The sequence below is a fragment of the Cyanistes caeruleus genome, chromosome 3, assembly GCF_971803275.1.
Source record: "Cyanistes caeruleus chromosome 3, bCyaCae1.hap1.1, whole genome shotgun sequence".
NCBI lineage: Eukaryota > Metazoa > Chordata > Aves > Passeriformes > Paridae > Cyanistes > Cyanistes caeruleus.
The window spans coordinates 16,376,690-16,402,168 of record NC_141703.1 but is presented as its reverse complement, the minus strand read 5'-3'; the positions used below and the strand labels follow the sequence as shown (position 1 = coordinate 16,402,168).

The 25,479-nt window shown below is 42.8% G+C and overlaps 1 protein-coding gene across 3 annotated transcripts in view; it reads left to right on the top strand.

The window, feature by feature from the left end:
- NHS (NHS actin remodeling regulator) overlaps positions 1 to 25,479 on the top strand; it is a 246,541-nt gene that overhangs the window by 115,089 nt on the left and 105,973 nt on the right. The window lies entirely within an intron of this gene.

Sequence of the window (25,479 nt, the reverse complement as noted above, 5' to 3'; positions counted from 1 at the left end):
AAAGAAAAGAAGCTTCAGGAAAGGTAGAGAATTAAGAAGATGCTTTAATTAAGATGAAATATTTTTCTGTTAAAGCTATGGAGATGGACAATAAAGTCCTGAAAGAACTTTAATTCATGACAGTATATAGGGAGGAATAGAGTGTTCAAAGTGAAAATTTTGAGTAAAAAGTAGAGTGATTGTGATATAGTGAAGTGCTGGAAACAGTGAAGTGAAAATTTGAAGCCTTGGGGGGCAATGAGAAAAACTGTTTTCTGGTGAAGCTCACAGAAACAGATGAAGAAGACTTTTGCTTTTGAATAACTCATCCTTAAAATGCCATCTCTAGACTCATGGCCCATACACACCTCAGAGTGATGTGAAATGGGAGGAGTGAGCTCTGATAACAGCAGCTCTGGGCAGCTAACATTCGGGCAATGGAAAACTACAACAAAAATAGTTTTCTTGTGAGAAACTCCATAAATTAACAGAAAGAAACTTCTATTTCTCTACAAAGACTGGTGAAAAGACTGTAACAGGAACTGGGACTGTTTTAACCACCAAAGTTCCAAAGTTTTTGTCTCTGTTGTCATGTGAACAAGGGAATAGTGGGTAGATAGGGGATAAAAAAGGTTTTTCTGGAAGTTTATTCTGGTTTTCTTATTATTGTAGTTTGTCAATAAACTTTCTTTATTCCTTTTAAGTTTTATGCCTGTTTTGCTCTTGTTCTAATCCATATCTCACAGCAAGAAATAAGTAATATTTTTTAGTTACTGGTTTAAAACCACAACATATGGTTTTCACAGTTGCTGCGGGTGTTGGGTTTTCTTCTTAATATTGAGCTACATGGGCAGCCACAGCTCAGCCGTGGACTTCTCAATCTTAAGTTTAGTTCTGCTTTCATTGTAAATACAATAAAGCTTTTATTCCAAGCGAAGGCCTGTAACAAAATGTGATCAGTTTCCTTCCATCCTTTTCATAGATGCTGCTGTTGCTTTTTTTGTGGCTAGAAGCTCAACCTATGAACAGATCCTCATCCTGCATCAGTTTGCAGATAGGTTGGTTAGCACCTGGCAGAGAAGTTTCTGTGTGCAGGAACTCCCCTCCCCCCCATTTAGATGTTGCTTTTCACCATTGTCCACATTCCCAGTTGCACAAAAATGGTGTGCAAGCACTCTGTTACTAAAGGTGCCATGCTGTGAATCCATTCCAAGGCAACAATCTGGTGTCATTTCTTTTGTCTGTGGTGAGACCCAAAGCAGGTGGTTCTGGCACTGGGAAAGGGAAGGTGGGAGGTGGAGTGGAGCTACCAGCAGTTACACTCTTCACTTATCGTGAGATGGGTGGATTCACACGTTGGTGCAATCCCTCTTGGTCACACATGATTTTTTCAGAAATCATAGAAGAAATTCAGAAATACATAGAAGAGGAGATTTCCCTGATAATGCAAACAAGATAACACAGACATTCACATGTACATTTTATATGACCTCTGCTTCTGTCTTGAATCACCCAGCTTATCCAGAATTGGAGGGCCTGGATCTCTCTGGGTGGCATGTTCCATCCTGCCACGGAGGAGAAAACACTGGCACTCACCTGGCGTTGTAATGTAGGTCATGCATGTTGCAGCACAGCAGCTGAGCAAATGTGAGCGCTACCAAACGTGTCTGTGGATGGTCCTGAGAGAAACAACAGTTTTCTTTATTGCCACATCCCTACTCCTGCCTTTTTTCATTTCCCCCCCCTCTCCAAATCCAATGAGGTGTAAGACAAATTCCATGGCTGTCAAAAAAGATTCTGGTTCTGTTTTCTGTTGGTGCCTACTCAGTTCAGAGCCTAGAGAGTTTGGATACCTGCAGTGTACATGAAATTCAGACTCTGGCTCTTTGATGTATACACTGCTTTGATTTCTGTCCTTACCTCTGTATTTTCTTGATGTACACCCAGCTGTTGATGAATTGGAGGGAGAAGATGCTCTGCTGTGTTTTAGGTTGAGGCACACTTGTGAGTATTCACAGGTGAATGTGTGTTTGTGTGGGTCTAAGCAGGGATTTTATTGAGGTTTTTAAAGGGTTTTGAGTGTGGCTGACTCTGCATCAGTGCAGAACAGAATGCTGGCTTTGCAAAGCGCTTGAAAGCCTGGGGACATGAAGCCACAAGCAATGTTTCCCTTTACTGGTAGGATTTGAGGAGATAGCCATATTAGTCAGGTGGCACTGTTGACATGGAAGGTAAAGGGACCTTTGCTATGCATATGTTTCAGTGACTTAATAGCATGTGGGACTCTTAGGACAGATGACCTGTTAACAAGACATTGAGATGTCTTGGGGGAAAACATAGATGAAAGCCAAATTCCTCACTGGTACTCCATGGGAACTAGGAAAAATGTTCTTAGTGCAAGAAACCAAGTCAGTAACTCTGTGTCCAAGTTGCTTTTCCTCTGCAGTTCAGAAAGTAGCTGGAGGAAAGGCAGAGAGCTGTAGTGCTTGTCCTCGGCGCTCACGTGGCAATGTGAGGACCTGGGAATATGTGCCATGGGTTGCTCTGTCAGGAAGGCTTATCTTCACAGCACTCAGCTACTTCTCCCAGGGTGCAGCAGAAGTACAAGCCAGCCCTGATGAGGGGGGGAAAAAGCAGAAGTTAGCATCAAATGTCCTTTTTCATTTCAATTGCTTCCCAGGTTGCCATGCACCAAATTGTCTGTTTATTTGCCCCTGGAGCACTTAGTTCTAGTGTGTATGATTTTATACTACCTTTTTGGCCCTGTTTGGAGACAATGAGTGGGTGTGTTTGTTCTGGTAGCTTTGGGGTAAGAAATAGCAGGAGAGGTACCATCTCCTCTGTAGCTGGGAGGAAGGTGAGCACTGATTCTGTTATTACAACAGACTCCATCCTGGGGTTTGCCGTCTCCATGCATGGACATGCATGAATAAGAGGAAGAGCAGGGAAATGAATAAATGGAAACAGAACAGCAGTACTGAGCACATTTAAATGTTTAATGTTATTTTCAAGGCAGCCTCTTTCATTTCACAAAGGACACTGCTGCTTGCATGTTTGAGGGTAATTCACCTGTAAAACCTAGCCCATTGCCAGGATGGGATATGAGTGTCACTTCCCAGTACACTACACTGCTTTACAAATTATTGTGTCTTTTTAGGAAAAGAAGGAAAAAGGTTGTGAACTAAGTGCTTAAAACTCTGAGAAATGTACTTTCCGTGAGAAGATAATCTTCTAGCTCTCAGAAAACAGCAGATCTGAACCCAGACACTGAACTTGCCCCCAGAGTTTTCTGGGCCACAATGGAACTATATCTGTTAACACTCTAAGACCGTGATGTTTCCAGATATTGTTGGAAACAGCAGACAGGAAAGCTTAATTTTCATACTTGGCTATGGCAGTTTTAGTAAGGTTTCTGGTGGCAGTTTCCTCGCCTCCTCACCTCACCCATTATTCCCACAGGGAGACTTGGAAGGCATGCAGTGGAAAAGATGTTTATAATTCACTGCTGAGCCCCACAGAAATGTCCACAGATTGGCACAATCTAAAATCCAGGGGCACAGCCATTTTCTTCTCCTGTCTCATACTGTCTCTTAGCCAAGGCTGAGTCTTTCAAATCCTGTCACTTGAGATTGTATCATTCTCTCTGCTGACTTTCCCTTGAAAGGAGGGATGCTTCCTCTCCAAGTCCCCAGAAGCCAGAGGGGAAAGACAAGAAAAACTGTAAAAAATAGGCCATCTCCCTAGATTTGCCCTCAAACCTAAAACAGACCTATAAACCACGAAGTTGGTGTCTTCGAAGATGAAGGAGCCCCTCAGGCAGGAGCTGTTGCCAGCAACCAGGGATGGATGTGCTGGAGGGGTGCAGGGCAAATCCAGTCTGCAGAGGACAGACAGAGCTGTCTGGCACCCAGAGCTGCCCCCAGCGCTCCTTTTGATGCCAAGGGGACAGTGGCTGGCCCAGCTCATGGGAAACCCACAGCCTGCATTGCTGCCTATCTATTGCTGCCTCCCCAGCTGACTGCAGCTTGTGCCCTAAGGAACAGTTCCCCCCGTGTTTTGTGATCTTATCTGGGGAACTCTGAATGTTTTCTTTCGCTGGGCTGAGTTGGTTTTGTTTGGTTTGTTTTCTAGGACAGCATACTTCCTGAGAGGATCAAATTAAGATGTATCACCAGCTGCATTTTTTGTTCCTTCATTGTTTTCTTCCAGTCCTCATTTTCTCATTCTCTTTCTTTGTGGATAGATTTTAGGCATGATACTCAGTGACACTGAAAGCAATTTATGAACTGGAAGAACCAGTAAACCACAGGAAACTTACTACAATTTGGAAAAGATTGGGAAAGCAGGGAGGCAAGCAGCAGCTGTTATCACAACTGAAATAGGCTGCAGGACCTGCAGCTGATGGTTTCTGTGGGAGAAGCAAGACTGTGCACAGATAAGCTTCCATAATTATCAAGAAACTAAGGGGAAGAAATCTTGAGTCCATAGGCGGTATTCAAGAGGATTTCATTGTTGCCTGTTGGCTCACCCATTCTTGGATTTAATAAGTCTGGGATGAGGTGGAAAAACATGCCACAGGGACATGCTTTGATTCTTTTCCACTATAACCAGTCTGCAAGGACTTGCAGATTTTTTTCCTGTATGAGAAGAAAAATAAATATTCTATATATATTGGTCTATGGACCAATGGATACCAGATTCTTAAAATGGCTGACTTGTTTAATGTCTCTGGTTGTAGGCAGTTCACACATGTCTGTGTTTCTCTGCATGTACTTGTTACACATCAAAATAAACCTCTTAGCCCTGGTTCATCAAGGTGTAGATGATTCATTACAATGAAGTTGGTCAAATTACTAATTTTCTTACAGTTAGGCATGTTCTTGAATACTTTCTTAATGGTTCACCTTTAACACAGAAAATACATTAGGAAAAAAATTAAGGGATTTTCCTCAGTTTTTGGAGAGCACAGAGGAAAAGCTTTTTTCCTGCCAAATAAAAATAATATTATATCTTTAAAGAAAATCCATATGCAAAATACAAGATAAAGAAGACTAACGAGGGCAGTAACATGGTTGCTGGCATGGTCACGTGTGTTAGGAAATTCTGTGGCAGTATCGTCCAGGTGCAATGTCAATTGCAGAGAAAGTAACAGAGCTACAAATATCAGATTTCATGTGTCATAGAGCAGTGGAAAAACAGGGAGCAAAGTATTCCTGCATTTTCAACAATATTAAGGGCTCTTGTGTTTCATATGGAAGAGGGAAAAGTACAGTTAGAGGACTGACATGGTTTGAGCTGAGGAAACCTTTAGTCCCATGTGTGTGTGAGTAGTGTCTGATTTTTTTGTGTTAACTAATTTTATCATTTATCTAGAGCACTTTCATTCTTCAGAGTCTTAATGTTCTCCTTGTGTCTGATGAAACCTTTCAGGTTTTTATCTCTTATTTTTGTTTTCATACCAAAATAATAGTTTTTTTCCTACATGATTTCCTGAGTTCTGTGGCTCTCCTTGCCCTTCTCAGTACTGTGAGGTTCACAGTCAAACTGTAGAGCTCCTGTGGAGCTTTTCTGCATGTCCAGACCCTTTTCTACTGGTTTGATTTGGTATGATTTGATTTCAAGGCATGGTGATCTACCAGTGAGTTCACCCACAGGGTGACTATTACGTGTTTGAGCCTTTAGGTCTTTGTGGAAGAAGCACCTCACTTGTAGAATGTTGCAGTTAATGAACAAGAAGTGGCTTGGTTTTTTCTTTATCTAGGAACAATTTCTTTTCATTCACATTGGCTCAGTGTTGCCTCTCTCCCCCTCTTTACTAAGATGAGCAACAAGGAGCTTAACAGTCAGAGAGGGAATGGAATCAGTTTGGTGTCTCCTGTAAAACTGTGGGGTAGTTTACATTGTTAGTGAATTTCTGGGAAGAGTATGGATACTGTAGTGTCCATTCATGGAGCAGCTGCTCCTGTTCATGTTCATACATTGGACACATCATCATGAATGATAAAATGGTGCAGAGCCCTTCTGTAGAGTCTTGAAGTGCTGGCTGTCCCTTTCTCGGCCAGCACTGATGTCTGCAGCAGCTACAGGCCATGACACGGCACAGCTGCTCCTCTGAGAGGCCTCTTCCAACTGCTAATTCTTTGTCCGTCATTGCAGACAAAACCTACCCATGGAAGCCTTCAAGGCACAGCATTTTCTTAATTTCTGGTCTGTTGTTCTTTTTCCTCCTCACATTCCCAAACAAATAAACCTCAAATCCCTGAATGTATTGACTTGATGACATGTCTGGGCAATTATGTCACTAGTGATGTCACTGATACAATACAGATACATAAATGCATAAAGCATGCTTTTATAGCCAATTGCCCTGAGGAATATGCTGTGTAGATTGACTCATCTAAAGGATGTATCAATTAAAGAAATGTTGAATCTAAACAACCTAGTGGTGGAGGGATGATGTTAATATGCATCTGGTTTAGTTTGCATTTGCCTTACTGAATTTCCCATCTTTTTTTTTTGATACAAACACAGAATCACAGAATGTAAAGGGTTGGACTGGACCTTAAATATCATCTCATCTCAAACCCCACATGCATGGGCATGGACACCTCCTGCTGGACCAGGTTGCTCAAAGCCTTATCCAATATGGCCTAGTTCACTGTCAGGGCTGGGTCATCCACAGCCTCTGTGGGCAACCTGTTCCAGTATCTCACCACCTGCACAGTAAGTAATTTCTTCCCAAAATCTAGGCTAAATTTCCTATTTTTCAGTCTGTATCCATTACTCCTTGTCCTATCACTACAGTTCCTGATGAAGAGTCCCTCTCTAGCTTTGCTGTAGGCTCCCTTCAGATACTGGAGGGTTGCTATGGGGTCTCCATGCAACTTTCTCTATAAACCTGGAGAGAGAGAGGAATAGTCCTTTGGGATACATGGTCATGAGAAAACTGAGAAAGGACCCAAAGAACACAAGCTGGAGACTTCATCTCAACACTGGTTAAAGGATTGTGATCCTCAATTTATTGTCTCATTTATTCACCAAGGTTCTTATCCATCTTTGGGTGCCATTTGGGCTCAGGCTAGGTGAGTCTGGCCACCTTCCCTCACTGATGTTCTCTGCCCATATTTGCTTCCCTATGTGAATAGAAGAGAATTTCTGCCCATTCTAAGTTTCCTTTACAGTACCACCCCTCAGACTGGGGCTAAGCCAGGCAATACAAGAGCCCCTGTGCTCTACTGTAACCACAGGTTCCTCTCCTGTGCAGCTGCTGTTGGCCTAGATGGTTCTCAGTCAACTACTTATGCAGCTAATTCTCCCAGTCTTCATGTAGAAGTTTTCCTTATTCAAACTGAATTACAGTATGTTATTTTCAGACTGTTTTTCAAACCTGAATTGTACTCCTGTCCTCTGGGGCATGGGCAGCTTCAGTGTGGTATTACCAGGAGATGTTGCTTCTCTCCCTTTTAAAGCAAAGATTCATGCTTACCCTTTTCCAACCTCTTCAACCATCTACAGGTTCTCAGGGAAGACCACTAATGAGCCTGTTAATAACAGCCTCTGTTAGCTCTCTAAGTACTTTTGGATTGATTTCCTCAGACTCGCATGATTTAAGAGGATCTGTCCATTTAAGTACTTTCTAACCTAATCTTTCCATGACCAAAGCTGAGGTCATTCCCTTTCGTAGGTACTAGTTGTTATAGAAACGTTATTTCTACTAATTTTTTTTTTTTTTTTTGGTAAATATTAATACAAGCAAGACATTAAACACTTTAACCAGTTTTTCTCCTCTTCAGACATGAGTTTGTCTCCAAAAGAGGAGGCTGCTCTGAAATCCATGGCTGGCAGAGGGCAAGATCTTGGGCCAACCTTTCAAGCAGGTTTTTCACTGTGATTAAGCCTTTCAGTTACATGTTCTGGCCCAGCTGACAGGACAAGCACTGAATATGTGCCCCATTCCTCCTCTCACATGGCCAGTGTTCTCAGAGCAGAAGCAGGGAGCAGACAGAGAACCGCTCTCTTCACACTCGCTGTGGTATGGACTGTCCCGCAGACTGTTTGTTCAGGTGGTGCTGGATTATCATTATCAGACCTCACACTATAAAAAACTGAGTTTCTATGCTTTGAATTAAAAGTGATGACACAACAGATTAACTTTTTCCTATTTCACCTCCTGCGTGTACCTATGCTCTTTTTCACAGCCTCCATCTAATAACAATAACAACAGAAAACAAAGCAAATTCACAGCCCATGCAGGAAACTGCTCATGAGCCGCACACTCAGTGTTTTTTTTATGTTGTGCTTGCCAAAATCAACATGACTCTGCCTCAGGGATGTGAAAACATCTCGAATTTATTTGAAATGAGTATTTTCTGTGGCTTCTCCATTCTCTTCCCATACCATTTTGATGACTAGCCAATCCATAAAAGTTTGCAGAAAACTCTGTTCTGAGGGAACCATGTGCAACAATTTCAGCTTGGCACAGAAAGGCAAAGGGTTGCCTTGAAAACCAGTGCTATTCTTGACCAGTTTCTGGATAACAGCATTCATTAGTGCGCTCCTTAGAAACAAGCAAGGTCCTTTCTGCAGTGGTTGTTTCTTGGCTGATTAAAGTGTGTATGTGTGTATCACCTCCTCAATTCCTGGGAATCCAAGGGGCAGCCCTTAAAGTAAGTGGCAGGTGGAGAAACACAAAGCCCAGTCCTGTGTGGTCCTTGCTGAACTGGGGACGTGGGTGTTTGAAGGCCACTGTGATGTCAAACATGGCCAGGGCTTTGTAGAAACTGAGTGTTGGACCTGTGAGATTTTTCTGTTCTGTTTTCAGCACTGTGCCTACTCCCACTCTGGTGTTTTAAACATGGCAGGTGGATTTTCTTTGCCAATGGAGAATTGGAGAGCAGAATCTCATTGGAAGTGCATGGTGGGCATTGACAGGCTAATTTATCATGTCAGCCTTTGACAGCCATAGGTGTTTCATGAAGGTCATCATAGAAGTCAGAATTCTTGCAGCAATTCTCAACAGATTGGCTGCAACAGTGTTTTATTGCCAACAAGTCAGTCAAGGATTAGAAATTTACCATGGTTATTTTCTACTTTATATAAAACAAATTCCTTTCCAATTTCTTAGCTTTAGTGTAAGCTTTTTCTTGCAACCAAAAAAGATAAAAATATTGTGATGATTAGTGAAATCCACTTAACTTGAGAAATGGATGAGTTTCAGTGACCAAATGCATCCTAAGAGAAAGGCACAGTAGACCCAACGTGATTTATTAACATGATGGTCATCCTTTATCTCAGAAGAAGAGGACCTGTCACAGCAAAAGTGTGGGGTTTGCCCTTTGTCATTTATCTTTCAAATCACATCATCCTGAACAGTTTAATTCTTGCTGATTCTTCTTTTCACCTCAGTGTGAACCCAGTTGCCATTCACCAGACCCACTGTGAAGATACCTTGTTCTGAATATAGCAAGTAGAATTAGAGTGCAAAAGCCTTTATGTGGTTCTGTCAGCTCCCAATATGGGAGAATGGAGGTGAGGGCATGGCCAAAAGAGGGGGCACTTTTCCTCATCAGCTGACAGGACCTGAAGCCCTGGGACAGCAGTGCAGTGCTCCTGGAGTAGCCAGCTTTTCTAAGCCCTCCTCATACACTGGTGGCCAAAAGAAAAATGGGAGCATCCCCTTATATGACAGAGAGCATGAGCTTCAACTCAAGTTCAGGGGGACACAAATGTTAGGTGTTTATACTGTAAGTTACAAATATATAAAATGCAGTGTTAAAAAAAAAAAAAAAAAAGGTGCAGACATCAGAATGGACAAAGAGATGAATTGTCCCATTTGCCACTTTTACAACAGACAGCCATTTTTGGGAGCTGCAGTCAGGACAGGTTGATGTGCAGTCTGTGTTGGTTGGAAAATAAATGGGTTTGTGAGCATAGGGTTGGGGTGGGTTTTGTTCCACAAAGCCTTCTTGAAGAAAGATAGCTAGGACAGTCATTTGTGTCAACTCAGAGGTAACTGCTGAGGGTACCATAAACTCGAGATCTGATAGGAGAAGGAAGGTTGCTGAACCTGGCAGAACTGGAAGCTGGAGTTTTTTACCCTGTTCAGACTAAGTAAACTCAAATGTGAGCTCAAAGTACAGATTTTTGTTACAACAGTGATGTAGGCTGATGACACCTATAGATGTATGTGTGAGAGAAGAAAAGGTGGATTTCTGTGAAACATGTGTTGCAGTCCAGATTTAGGGTTTCTGCATGTGATGTGAACCCTTTTGGGTTGGGCTCACCCTATTTCAGTCATTCTGCTTTGATCACTCCTTGTTGTTACTGCTACAGCATGACTATCTGAACACACTCGCTGCTACTCCTGTCTCAGAGATCTGGTTTCCTGGACCAAGGCATGCCTGCCTTTTGGTCCCCTCTTAGCAGTGGAGATGATTCCTTGACAGGGTGAGTGGACGTTGTGGCTGCCCAGCTGGCTCTTTGAGGGAGCTGTGGGGCCATGTGGACAAGCCTCAACCTCCCTACAAGCTTCTGTGTTTAGTTACCCATGCACAAGGCAAAGAAGCAGGCCAGTAATGGGTACCAGATGGGGGTTTATGTGTTTAAACAAAGACACATTCTGGACAATCAGAAACAACTGAGTGGCAGTTTATACATTAAACCCCAATTTAACCGCCGTGCTTGCTCGCTGACCTAGAAGAAACAGGGCAGAGAGCCCTTTGTGTTGCCCTGATCAAATGATTCCCCATTGTCCCTGCTTCTGACAGGGAGGCATGTGTACATAAGGTGAGGGTGTGTACAGGAGCATCACTATCCCAGCTTGTGGAAAGCCTTCCTTTCAACAGGACATGGCCATGGTCAACTAGTTTTGGAGTCAAGCCACGTTTTTGGCCACCATCCTATTCTTGTATGTGAGTCTCCCTAGACTGTGAGAGGGGGTGTTATTACATAAATTTCCACTGGTGGGTCTCTGCTGCAGAGTGTAGATGTGTGTGTTTTAACCAAACCCTTGGCAGTACATGAGTGGATGGATCCTGCCACAGAAGTCAGCATGAGTTTAGTTGTAGCTAAGCACTGTTCATCTATATTTCTGTAAACTAAGTTGACTGACTGGAGGATCTATCCTGTGCTGCTGGGCAGATGTCTGTTGAACACAAAAAAGAGACTGTCAGAATCTCCAGAGACTGTAACCTCTTGTGTATACTGAGTATCTTGTTTGACCCCATGTACTGATGCACTCGACACTTGATACAAATTAAGAAAATATCAAGAGAATAGCAAATTCCTTAACGTAATCTCTCAAAAGCTGAACAATAGCATTTAACCTGAACTCTGTCCATTTGGATTATGGTAAAATAAACTTCCTCACAGATTATTCTCTAATAATATAACCTGTCAGCACATGTACCAGTCAGCAAAGATAGTGTATTATTTAAAAAACCACGTCTATCAGTAGGAATTGAAGTGCTCATCACTTTGCAGGAATACATCTTCTCCTTTAATGAGTGGAAACCAGCATTTTTTTCCCCAAATGCTCAAAATGAACCTGAGCATTTCTAAAGAGGAAAAGAAGGAAAAAAGAGTGGTCCCTTGCTAGCATGCTAAACTTTGCTTAGCTTGAAAGTCACCAGAATGGTAGAGGAAGCTCCCAGTTCCTCTGTGATTCCTCATCAGTAGAGCAATTTCTTTCAGACCAGATAGGAATGCCTTGCCCCTTCAGTGGTTTGTGTTTTGTTTTTGTAGAGTCTGTTACACTGGGTTTTGTACATTTGGCTACACAATAAAAGTGTTTTCTCCACTGCAAATGTAACCAGACCACAGAGATTTATTTCTTCTGCTCAAGTTGACTCTCCTCATTATTTGGTTGCATTTGTGTTGGAGAAGAGAGGAAATGGATAGGCTTCCCTGATGGCTCACACCTGGATGTTAGCCTCTGTCTTGATTGTGTTAAGCAAAGATGTTTCTTTGTTTACTCAGAGATTGAAAAGAAATGAAGGGAAAGGATGCTCAATCCTGAAATATATGTGTATTGGCATCGGAGCTGCAATTCCCAGGCAGCACCACCTGTAAGGAGGAATGAGGAGAAAACATTCCTTTGAAATAAATTCTCTCCATGGGAAGGAAAAGGAAAACGCCACTCAGTCTGTATCCATTAGCTGTATGGGGCACTACAGCTATGTACAGGGTGTGGTTGTAACTGACCATGTGTTATTGTGTACTAGGGCAGGCCAGCCAGACAAAAACACCATTACAGCATTAGAAGGATTGACCAGTGGGCTGAAGCTACTAAACTACTGGTGGAGCTTCTCATGTAGATGTCAGGTCCCCAGCCAATACCCTTGTGATCATGAAAAACAGATGGGTAGCTCATTCCTCTTTTGTGCTTGTTCTTGTCAATACCACGTTCCTCGCAAGACAAAATGCCCAAGTTATGCCAGGGTTTGAGAGAGACAGAGGTTGTGATATTCCAGTCCAGTGAGAAGCAGGAAGTCTTAGTTTCCTGTTCCTCAGCAGTAAGAATCTTCTCTTTTTCTTGTGGCTTCTTGCCATCTGCTTGGGTTTTTTTCCTCGCCTTGACAATTATTCTTCTATTTCATGTGTTCTTACTGTAGCCACCTACAAATAAACTGTGAATCTCTTTTCTTGCATTGACCAAGAACCTTGTGAGCTCAGCACTTGTAGTTGGGATGCTGTTGCAAATCCTGTGATATTTGACAGATGTCTAGATGTGCTCTAGCTTGTGCATTTATGATGAAGTTCTGTGGTAAAGTTAGACTTCCAGCTTTTAATATGGAAATATGGACCATGCATGTTGTAGCCCTCCAGAATGCAGAAGAAATGCAGAACCTACAGTGCTTTTCCCGTTGCAGGTTTTCTGGCAGTCTAGTTAAGATGCTCGCAGTACTGTCATTCCTCTTCGGGACCATTGCCCACTCCATGTTGCAAACTGACTCTCTAATAAGTGTGGACTTTGAGTGGATTTTTGGGTGTGACTGTGCTCTTCATCTGACTCACTGCCACAGAGGCAGCTGGCCACAAGCAAACTGTCCCTTGCCAGTGCCAGTCTGCCTGTGGGTCCAGAAATGTGCATGCATTGCCCTGGTTGTTACCTTCACTGCTTTTCCAAGACCCAGAGATGTCACCTGACTTGCTGTCAAGTCATGGTGTTGCTGCAGTGTCAGGAGACTGTTTTGTAGAGAACCTGGGGTGAGCCCCTTGGTTGTATTGCTTCTGCAGGTGGTGATGGCACCTCTAGAAACCCCAGATCCCCCCACCCCTTTCCTTCTCTGGGGCCTGGATAAAGAGCTGAGTGTGACCCTTCCCAGAAATGGTGGCATTCCAAATGAGAGTTTGCACAGGGTGGATAACAGGTTTGAGGTGTTGCATTTTATCCACTTAACTCCCAGGATGCCAGAGCCACATTCAGGCTGAAACATGAACCACAATCAAGCATCACAGTTGGGTGAGCTCCGTTTCAAGGTTAGTTGCAGGCTACAGTGAGTTTTGCCCCACCAAGGGAGGTCTATTTAAAACAAAACAAAACAACTTTTTGGATTGCTTATCAATTAGGATCATGTAGAAGGGGGCAATGTAATAACAGGGTAGAACAACTTGTCAGCTCTGCAATTAACATCACTACATGCTACTTAGCTCTCTTTATAGACACATAAACACATTTCAATCAGCCAACTTGTTAGAAAAATCATGACTCCTATATATACAGCATAAAGATTTCAGGCTGCTGAATACTACTCACCATTATTCTTAGTTTATGAAAACAAAGGTCTTAATTATGCTGCCAATAACAACAGCATCATTAGCAGCCAGATGTTTTCCCCTTAAATTAAAACACACACAAAATAGATTGTTTGGGGGCTTATCTGAAACAGAGGTACACCAAGGAAGTTGGCACTGAAATACCAGGCTCTTTACAGGTCAGGATGACATTGGGAAGACTTTCAGGAGCTCTGCAAATCTAGCATCCCAGCCACGCGCTGTCCATAGGTGTTTCTTAGCATTGTTTGCAGTAACAAAGTCATCTGGCAGAAATCCTATGTCATCTTCCAGGATACCTCCACATCAGTGCAATATTCCAGAGCCAGGGCATGGGGCTGATGACTTTCATGCCATCCTGTGGTGTTACACTGTTGGTATGTGTTCATTAGTCCTGTGTCAGCTACAGTCACAGTGTCCTGGTCTGGGACTGGGGTTGCAGCACTGTCCTGGGCCCTGGGGCAAACTGCTCATCGTGAGCAGCGGTTCTTGGCATTTCTGGACATCAGGAACTCCTGGAAAACATCCACTGCACACAGAGTGATGCTGGGTACTTCTACCTCCACATACAGGACATTTTCCACCTACCTCTTCCAAATCTGCCCATACCATCATGTGGATATTTAGGGGAGACAGAAGGATATTTTAGCTCTTCCAAGACCCTAGTAGTGAACCCTCAAAACCTGGAAGAGGGATTCTTCTTGTGTAGTTTGTGATTGAACTGCCAGAAGGCAGGCACAAGCTCCATCCTTTCTGCCTCCTCTCCATTCCCCATGGTTGCTCCTCTGTGCAGTAAGTTTCTTGTGCAAAAGTGCCATGCTGCAGTCCCAGAGACCAGCTGCCCCCATGTTCTTCTGCCCACCCTTGCCCTGAGGGGCCCACCTCCCTCCAAAGCCATCCTCTCTGAGTTGTTACTGTGGCACAAGGCAAGGGAAGGGAGCTGAAACACAGTGAGTTGAACCCTGGCAGGACCCACACTGCTACAGGTGTGGAGGGCCTGGCTGGGGGTTGGCGGTGTGGGCAAACAAGGGTGTGTGCTCTCCTCTCCCTGATTTATCACTCCTGGCAGAATGGCCACAGTTGCCATGCTGGAGGAGCCAATATCTTGATTAACAGAGCAGGCAAGAAGCAAGACAGACCCCCCCTCCCTGCATCTCACCAGAAGATTAGGGACAGGTGTGTCCTCGGGCTGTGCTGTCCCTGTCCCCCGGGGCAGACACACATTGCACAGCTAGGGCTGTGAGCAGGGGACCCTCACCCTGCCATGCCATGGTGACAAATTATTTGCATCGAATCTACTTCTTTTCCATCTTTTCCCTCAGAAGCAATTGTTTACTTGTCTCCATTGGATCTTGCATGGTCTAAACTTCAAAATAAAGCTGCAGAGAACAATTTTGTTGTCTGATCCTTGTGGTATAACCTATTTTTCCCACTTGCACATTACAGCACTTGCAATTTGAAGATGTATCTTGACACCATTTCTGCAGCAGACATGATATTTCTTGTGGTCCTTTCACTTAATCCTATCACTGGCTCATTTTGCTATTTACCCAATTTCTTCTGTTTTGACAACATCTTTCTGGCATTGCACAATCCATGTGAAAATTGCAAGTATTTGTAGGAGCGTCCCTTCCTGCTTCTTGCTACGTTGCCTTTTAACACTCAGCCTCCTTTTTCATTCTGCCATATCAAAATATTTACAGCCCATGTTTTGCCATCATCAGACTGTATGTTTTTGGATTCAGTTTCAAAACTGAGGGCAGGGGAAATTATGATCATTTCCACATTAGTCACTCCATCCAGTTTCTTTGGAGTGATGAGTGAATCAACACCCATTCTGACTTAGTGTAGGGGTAAATATGTGTAATTTGAGTGATTTTTGGTTGCTTGATAAAATTGTTTGCTGCTGTACTGTAATGCAAAATGTGGGGATGTCTGAGGCAATACTTGCAGTAAGCACATGCTTCTTTTCTTTGGTCCCTGCCAGTTTCAGTTTTGCAATGCCAAGTTTGATGACAGCCTGCCTTAGGATGTAAACGAGCTTAGTAGAAGGACCTGTAGGCAGTTTCCAAGGCTGCATCATGTAGGGCTGAATGTTACAGACATATATAAGGTTTATTTTGCACCCTCCCTGTGCTGTGTGCTGAGGTGTGGCTCGGTGAGAGGATGGGATCCATCAGCAGCAAATGCCAACTTCAACCCTGCAGAGGGAGGGGTCTCCTTCTGTTTGGCAGCATGAGTGTGGCAGTGGCATGGGTTCCAGCTCTCCTTGGTGCAGCTGAGGCTGGCACATCATGGCCATGGAATATCCAGGCAGCCTGGTGCACATGGTGACACCCCCAGGACAGGCGTTGCTGCCATCGTGATGCCTGACTCCATTCAGAGCAAGCATAGAAGTGAGAAAAATTTGAGTCCTGGCATGAGTTAGAGCCTGTATGGCAACAAAAGATAAGCTCCCTGGAGCAGATGGGCCAAAAATGAAAATAAATTTCACTGGGTGTTTCTGTGCTGTCAGGTTGGTTCACTCCCTGCTTTGCCCTTAGGCATGGCTCCGCTCTTCACCCACGCTGTAGGTATGAGTGTCTGCATTCACAGCTCTAGTCAGAAACAAGGCAAATATTTCTCTTGGCGGAGAAATCTCTGGACCCCACATCGAGAGCAGTCATGAACCAGCGCACATCGTTTGGCCCTGGGGTGAGGGCTGACTCATGGCACGGAGCACTGACTAGGACTGAACTTGCCACTGATCACCAGGGCTTTTGCGCAAGGCTGGTGCACAACAGCATCTCTGAAGACGTTAAAAATTTGGCACAACTTTGTTGCAGCAGGTCTGCTGAAGCGACGGATTCATTATTCAGTCGCCAGCACGAAAGCTGTGGCTGCTGCTCTGCCGGTACTTGCTCATCTGCTTTTTGGGAGAAAGCCTCTTCCAGTGGCTGAGGATGCAATCAGACAAAGCAGATGAGTCAGGCTGATTTTATATTTGTGTTTCAGGTAGACCAAGGGGCTGAAACCATGCCAAATTAGCAGTCCTGTCTTTTGAGAGAGGTCGTAAAAGACCTGAACTTCAAGGCATGGCTTTCAAATCTGAGGGCTCTTCTAATGACTTCTTAACTAATTGACTTGACTTGGTGGGGAGAGAGCTAGTGGCTGAAAAGGATTAAAACTGTTAGAAATGAACAGCTTTGAAGTGGCTTAAACCCTATTAAAATTTGGATGGAAGATTTCTTTATAATGGTGTTTTTTAACCGCTACAACCTGTTAGGGTGAGCTCTTCATGCAAAACTTTATGGATAAAAGGAAGGTCTAGGTAAGTGAAACAGAGTCTCAGGTCTGCTGCCACTCAGTTATTTGATAGCTGTTGGATACCATGCGTAACCCACATATCCCACAGATTTTGTTTTCAAGAGAATATTTTGTGTTATGGGAATATTTTCCTTTTATCGTATTTCTGATCTGACATAGCATGACTCCACTGTGGTGGATCTAAATACTATATAATTTTCCATGGCCAAATGAAGCTTGCTCAGAGAAACAATCTGCTGTAGAAATTACTCCAATTAGGACTTTCTGCAGCAAACAAACAGTGATCCAATTCTGTAAGGCTCTAAGTGAGACTGTGGCAGATGATAAGTTTTAAGTAGAGGTTACGGGAATTTTCCAAAATAATTATTTTATCTTAGAATATGCCGATTTTTTTTTCAGATGTAAAACATGCTCCTTTCAGCTGATTTTCTGTCAATCACCCCAAGCTCCAACATGACCTTGCCTGTCAGGCAGGTTTCAAAACCTTCCTGCCAGCCAGGTTTCCTCAGAAAACTCACAGACTTACTGCCAGCTTACCTCCTCAGGGACTTAGAAAACTGTCTGAGGGTGGCATCAAAGTAAAGACTGCAGGGGCTTTTAGGGACCTCAGCTCAAGAAAATCCCTACTGAATAGTCTACCCTAAGGAAATGGACTTTATCACTTCCAGAGTCCCAAGCCATCTGGCTCCTCCAGCATCTTCACTGTCACTATGGAAGGAGACCTGCTGTCAGACTTAGCTCTTCACCCATGTCTTCAGGGGCTCTGGAGCTTCCTTCTTGGTTTGAGTCCCCCATCCAGTTCATGGTCTTGAAGTCCTATGCCCATGGTCCTGGTGTGGTTTCCTTGGTGGTGCTGCTTGACTCTCCAATGTCCTTGGTGTTCAAGCAGTTGGCTTGGCTGTTGTGTTGCTGGAAATCTGGGAGAGATGTTGTGCAGCATGAATGAAGTTCTTCTGGATTTTAGTCCCCTGAAAATGTCTCTCATTTGTCTTTTTGCCCTTGTTAAAATTTTGAAAAAGCCTTGGGCTGTCTGAAAGTGCTCATGGAGTGTGTATTTGGTTTCTCATGCTGATCCACCATTAGCTCTGGGTTCAGCTAGTATGTGCAGGAACACAGTTTTAAGTTCACGGGTAGTTCTGCTGAGACAAGTCAGTGTATCCACTAACTTAACGCCTGGCTTGTGCTGAACACTGCCCTGAACTGGGCCTATGGCAGTAAAGTGTGTTTTCTACAGATCACAGAGCAGGTCAGAGTTTCCTCGGGGGCATTTCAAACCAAGACCTGATGGCTAATGAAAGGCAGATTGTATTACTCTAATTTACATGGGCACTCAGCTGCAGACCTCTGACACATGTTCAAGGAGATCATGTCTGGAACTACTTTTAATCAATCATAACTCCTGCTGGCATGAATCTGTAACAGGAACAACTTAATTAATTCAGTGCAAATGAACTTTACAGCTACCACGTAATGACAACAGACATTATATAGTTGTGTAGACTCATGCAAAAGCTTACACTGCACTAGGTGTACAATCATAATTTCAGTCAACCAGAAAATGACAGTGCTCTGGCCTGTGCTGAGTGTGTGTCTGTACCTCAGTACCACATCTGCATATTTTATGTCTTTCTCCATCATAGCTATAGGTTAAAATCTCTTGCTATTCTAAACCAAAAGTATTCCCATAAATAAGATTGACTTTGTGGTTTTCTCATCTTTCACAACACTGTGTGTTCTCAGTGTGAAAGAAATGGAGCTCAGAAAGCCTCCATAGGTGAGGATGGGTGAGGGGCTCTACAGTGATGGCCTGTGGATGTGTCTTCTACACAGCAGTTTTACCTAATTTTGGAAAGACAAAGGGAGGGGTGGGAAGAGTAGAAGAGGGGAAGGGAAGGGAAGGGAAGGGAAGGGAAGGGAAGGGAAGGGAAGGGAAGGGAAGGGAAGGGAAGGGAAGGGAAGGGAAGGGAAGGGAAGGGAAGGGAAGGGAAGGGAAGGGAAGGGAAGGGAAGGGAAGGGAAGGGAAGGGAAGGGAAGGGAAGGGAAGGGAAGGGAAGGGAAGGGAAGGGAAGGGAAGGGAAGGGAAGGGAAGGGGCTAAAAAGTGAAATTCAAACCCTAAAAATGTGTAATAGTAGATGGGAAGCTCTCGCATTTCACCATAATTTCCAAGGTGGATGGGACTGGCACTTACTCAGCCCTTTCCTGCAGTCCCTATGCCATTAACTAACCCAGCTGCCAAGCAGAAAGGGCTTGTGTAGCCTTTCTGGCAGTATTTTTCCAAAGGTGGCTTCCAATTTTACTATGAATAATTTAGGGAATGTGGTAGTGCATTTTGTCATGCCCTCTCTGTGTTAACATCTTACTGGCCTTGGTCACAGGGCTATAAGAGACTCCTCACAAACACTGGCAGAGCCATTTCTGAGTGGCCCTTGGCACAGAAGCAGAGCTGTTGCCTTCCTTCACACAGGAAAGTTTTATTCTGCTCCGAGGCATGGGAAGCCTAGGGCTGTTACCATCCTATTCTTGTCAGCCATTTCTCATGGAAACACTCCTGCTTTAATACACAGGGTATTTCTCCCAGGAAGGGCTCTTAACAGGTTTGCCAGTGCTGTGCAGGCTCATGGTAATTGCAGAGACATCAGTCAGTGTTCAGAACATTATGCAAGACCTCAGCCATATGAGTTCACTTGATTTTATGGGAGCAAAATCCTGTGAAAATTACTTTCAGGGTCTGTGTGTTCCAAGCATAAGGAGGGGTCCATGTTTTTCTGTGATTAATTGCATATTTACAGTTTTACTGAACAAAACCTGGCTTAACTTTTTGATAGGAAAAAATATCTGCTGAACAAAAGCATCCAATTAACATTGCCCAATTAAAACTTTTAAAGAAATAATCTTCAGTTAACAAACACCAGATGTACTTGTCAGGGTTATCTCACTGCTGTTGCATTAATCATTTATAAGCTCTGTTCATTTGAGTTCTCTTACTTGGTAGAGAGTACTATTGAAAGATGACTTCCTAAATATTATGCCAAAAATAACCACTTTCCTGATCTTGAAACTCTTAAAACATCAGATCAAAAAAAGAGGGAGAGATATTGGGAAGGAGAACATACTTCATGCTTCTTTAATACAAAATGATCATTTAACCTATTAAACAGGTTGAATAAAAGACATTTTACTGCTTAGAAAAATCATAAATGTTCATTGTATATCATTTTACTTCTTTGGGGGAAAAATTAAGTTACTCATCTGCTAAAGCAGCACATGTGTGATAAATGTAGAATTGATCTACCAACAGAGAGATGGAGGAATTTTCTAATAAATGTAGAACATAGCCAAGAAGATCAAATCAAGGGACAAAATATTCAGAGATTTACCATAGCCTTTTTGCACCCTGGGTATTCATGTTAGGAGGGTACAGAGTTACAATTTCCCCTTCCAGGATTTTCCAGTCCTTTGAGCTTCAAAAGGTACAACTAAACAAAGTGACATGTCACCAAGAACTCTGTTCTTCCCACCTCACACAAGGTCCCAAATGAGCAGTGCAGTCACCCTTGGCTTAAGACATCAGCTGCTGTCTGAAGGAAGGGGAGTCCCCAAGTGACTGTTTCAGGAGGTAGATGTCCAGTCAGATGAATTTGTATATAAAACCCCAGCTCACAAAACTGGGTGTTCAGTCAGTTGCTGAATGTTTCTTCACAAGTGCAGGGTGGCAGGAGATGTCAGTGGCTGTCATTTCTTTTAGAGTCTGAGGGTCCCCTCTGCAGCGGGGCAGTCTATTTTGATGGGATTCAGTGTGTAGCAACAAGGCTCTGAACATACCCTGCCCCAGCCACCCCTATTGCTTTGGCCACAACTCATCAGGTTCCCCCACTGCTCTGCTTGGGGGGACATTTGTGGAAACCTGTGTGAGGATGAAGGATTGTTTCTGGAGTGAGACTGGGAAATGAGACCTACAAGGTCTCTGTGGTCAGAGAAAATGTGTTCTTTTTGTGCAGTTCCAGTCAGCTGGACTGCACAAATCCAGAGCAGACCTCTTCAATTGACACCTCCTCATGCTCTTAGTGTGGGCTCCATGCCATTTCCAGCAGTTTCACTTAACTGCCCATCAGCCTGAAATCTTCCTTAAAGATGAGAAATACTAGATTATCTCACCTCCTCAAGAAACTGTTATAAGAACAAAAATCAGTGGTTGTGCTGTGTTTGTTTTTCCTGTGTATTGTCTGAGTTCTTGCCTGCTGCTGCTGCCCCTTGCATGAGTCCTTTACTCTGTTTTGTCCCACTCCTTGTTGCCCCCACCTTGATGGAGTGGGGAACCAAGACCAAGTTTTGGCAAGAGATGGTTCAGGGTACAGATGTCATTTTCCTCATCTATGTCTCTGTTGTCATTCTGCTTCCCAGAGTAATAGAGTACTATTTTATCCATATGGACTTTGTCCTGTAGGGGAAAGATGACAGTGGTTTCAAAATTATTTTATGACTTTACAGCAAGGCAGGATTTCATGTGACAGTGTCTTTTGATGATGCATGCCATAATCACTTGATTTTTTTTTCCAGAGTATGAAATTACATTATGCCTCAAGATTGGGGGAAAATTGTATTTGCCTTAGTGGTTAATAGTGATTGTTGTAGGATGGGGGACAAAGGGACTCAGCTCAGGTCACAGGTGTTTTCATGCAGCCTCATATCAGCAAGACAAACCTTCCTCCAACCAAATATACTGAAAGGCATTTTACATCCTTCTAAGAGGCTAAACTTTGAATGACTCTTGCTTTAAAAAACAGCCACAGTGCCTTGTGCTGAAACAAGGACATAGCAGATTGAACAGTAGCTTGAATTTGGTGATTGTTTTCTCTTTTTGGCAGAAATGGAGATGTTGAAAATTTTTCTGATATTGAACAGTGAGTTGAGAGGAAAATCTGCTAGAGAGTCCAGTAGAGAAATCAGGGCCTGGAAGCTGGTGGGAGGCTGCTGAATGGGGAGGGAATTTCATCCAAGAAGCCTGGCTTGCCTGTACCTCAGCCTTTTCTTACCCTTCTGTATTTTGTGGTTGTGTTTAAGTAATTTTCTAGTGTAAGCTTATGATAATTTAATTCCTCATATTATTAGCTAATTATAGCCTGTTAGTTTAGATGACTGATGGATTAATTTAAGTTCAAGTATGAAGAGTGGTGGTGTTCTTTTTTCTACATGGTACTTTTCCAAAAGGTCATGGACAAATATATTTGTTCCTGATGTTCTCTCTCCTCTCCTTTTTCAGTGTTTCTAATTGTTTTGTATAAACCAAAATTTTTATAAACAGCAAATGGCAATGGTAGAAAGCACTGCCTCATGCATTATGGCACAGAGAGAAATGCATTTTTTTTCTCACTGAACTTATGCCAGTTTTAGTGGAAGTCATACATATGCAGGCAAGGAATTGGCAGAGGTGTATTCAGGAGCTCTGTTGAATCTGTGGGAGTATTTGTGTATGTACTTGTGTGCGAAAAATAGAGAGAATGTTGAAAACTGGGAACAGCATTGTCTGACAGATCTGTCGTGACTTCTATAGTCCTAATTTAACAATTTGCTTTAAAAGACACTGTGGGATCCTATTTTGGGATCCCGTGGGACCTCCATTTGTGCACAGCACACTGTTGTTTCCTCTGTCCCCTCTAAGAACTGTAAAGTTAGCATTGCCTGGACTGTTCATTTTCAAATTAATTGAGGTGAATATAGTGTTAATACAAATTACAAAAGGACAGCACAGAAACTAAACTCTTCTGATTTTTGGTGTGACAGCAATGGCTATGGTAGTACACACTGCCCCCTTGTATTCATGCCTGAACGCTGTGAGCTGGGCTGGAGAAGCCACACCTAAATTGCTGTCACAAGTTGTGGGTTAAAGCACTGAGAATTCTCCCTGTACCTCACATGGAACCCTTCTGCCCCAGCTCCTTTCCTGACCCCACAGAGGGTTGAGGTGTGGCTTGTTAGGTGTGGTTGAGGTTAAGATGAACAGGAAATGCTTGCACCTGGCAAAACATTTTCTTGCAGGCTTCCTACAGATGGAGGCAGACACCTGTTCTTTGGCACATTTGTGAGTATTTCCTTTTTAACAGTGGTGAATAGGAATATAATTTTTGCAAAATGAAGGTTATAAGCAAGTGAAGGAGCTTAGATCTTTGCCATGCCCCTATGATTACCACGGCAAACTCTGATCCTGTCTGGCACATACTGCTTCCCGTTCTCCTCGAAGTCCTATAAGGCCAGAATTGCTCAAATCTATGAATTATTTAGACTTATTGGATAGTCATGCTTCCTTTTTGGGAACCAATTTGATGTAAAAGAAAAAAGTTGTAGCTCACACTGTGTTAAAGCCAAGTCAAAGGTGACTCCAGGGCAGGTGGTCCTCCCTCACTACCTTCTCATTTTTTCTGCTACATTCTTGCTACTCGAGGACCAATTGAGATTCTAGTTTGACACAGAAATCAGAATAAACCTGTTTGATCAGTTATTTGACGATCTCATTGTGAGAGGTTACTTCCCTTTAGATGCCAGGGAAGACTTGGTGTCTCTGTACTGCCCCTTCTTTCTTCTACTGTACTCATTCATCATTTCTTCTCCACATGCTGTAACACCGCTGAGCAGGGATACTGAAAGAACATGTGCTTCAACAGTGCCTTAGAAACCTAGAGTGAGTTTTACTAATCAAAGAGCAGCAGAAAAATGTTGGGAATTCAATAAAGTGAAGCCTCAGCAAGAATGTGAAAACTGTGAATAAGAATGCATTCTGCTAAACCATCCTTAACCCAAATCTTGATTTGTTTTTTCTTTTCCAAGAGATGTTTCCATTCTTTTGTTGCTTGCAGTTATCACAAAGGGATCTGTACAGCCTTAAGCAATAAGGCAATGTTAAGAAAGAAAGCAAAACTACTGAGACAGCCAACTTCCAGTCAGACATCTAAGGGGTAATTAAAATGCAGTCCTTCTGGATAGACAGTGTGTAAGAGCATTCCATTATCATACCAGTGGAATAAAATCTTCTAGGGATATAAGAACTGTGACAGTGAGTAGTGCACATTGTCTGCTTCCCTGTTTCTGGCAACAACTGATATCAGTGGGTTTTCAATACAGCACAGAGCTTGAGATGAACACAGTGCAAATCATGGCATGCAGCAGCATTTCCCATTGGCTGAAAGAGTAAAGTCACTGTTTAACCAATGGTTTTATAATAGTTTTTCTGAGATTTTTTTTAGCTGTTGTAGCCTCATAAAATTTTTGTAGTCCCTCTTTTTTTCTTTTTTTTCCCCCAAGCTGAAAGTTTTGCTGCTTGTAAAAGTATTAACTGCATAGGCAATCAAAAGCTGCTAATAAAAGAAAAAGTATATGCATTTTACAGACAAATAAAATGCACAGGTGAAACCAATCTAAGTAGCAGATTGTGACTGTACCTTCAGCATTTCATTGCCAATTTGTCTATCTATAGGTAACTAATTCCTTTTATTCCCCATTATAAGCATAATTGTTCTGATCAACAGAAAAACTTTTATCTAAAACCAGAAAGGTAAAAATAAAACTTTAAGCTGTGCACATGTAAGGTATTTAAAACCTTTTTAAAAGTCCTTTTTTTCTAGCTGTATTGCATGAATAAAAGGAAAATTATTTATAACTTTCACTTTTTTAATCATTGCCTTTCCCTCTTTTTGTTTTATCAAAAGCACAGGCACCTTCTTATTGGTTTCCATTTGCTAAGATTAAGTGTTTGATTTTTTTGTTTTTACTTTTTTTTAAATTTTTTTTTTTTTTTGTTTGGCTTGGTTTTTTTGTTTGGTTGGTTTCTTGGTTTTTTGGTTAATGTTGTTTCTGAAGTTTTGTGCTGTGTCCACATGCTCCTAAATCTATTAAATCATTTTTCAGACATACAGATCCACTGGCACATTGGAAAACAAGGCTTGCTGTGCACAGCATCAAAGCATGTCCATAAAAAGATCAGCCAGGGCCTGAGTGTGAGCAGGAAGAGCTGTGTGAACAGGTCTGCCCTAGCTCTGGCCAGCTGTGACCAGCCTCTTCGTTTCTGCTTCGCTTTCCCCAAGTACCTCCCTGTCAGTACAATGTGATGCTTTCCTGATGTAAGTGAAGTTGGAAACTGATGCCTTGGGAAGAGCATGAGGCAAGCAGGGCCCCACATGATCAGTGATGGCACAGGCAACCATCACACTAGATTTCAGACTTACTTGGTCCATTGATATTAAAGTGTACTTCCAAAGGCCAATATTGCTGATGCAGCAGAACACAACTATATCAACTTGTTTCTTTTAAGTTCCCAGTTTCCTAAATCATTTCAAAGTGTACAAACAGCATTCTTCTTTTATTCTTTTAAATTGGTTCTGTGAGAAGGTCTGAATTTTACAGGAAACTCTGTAGCACCATGGCATGAC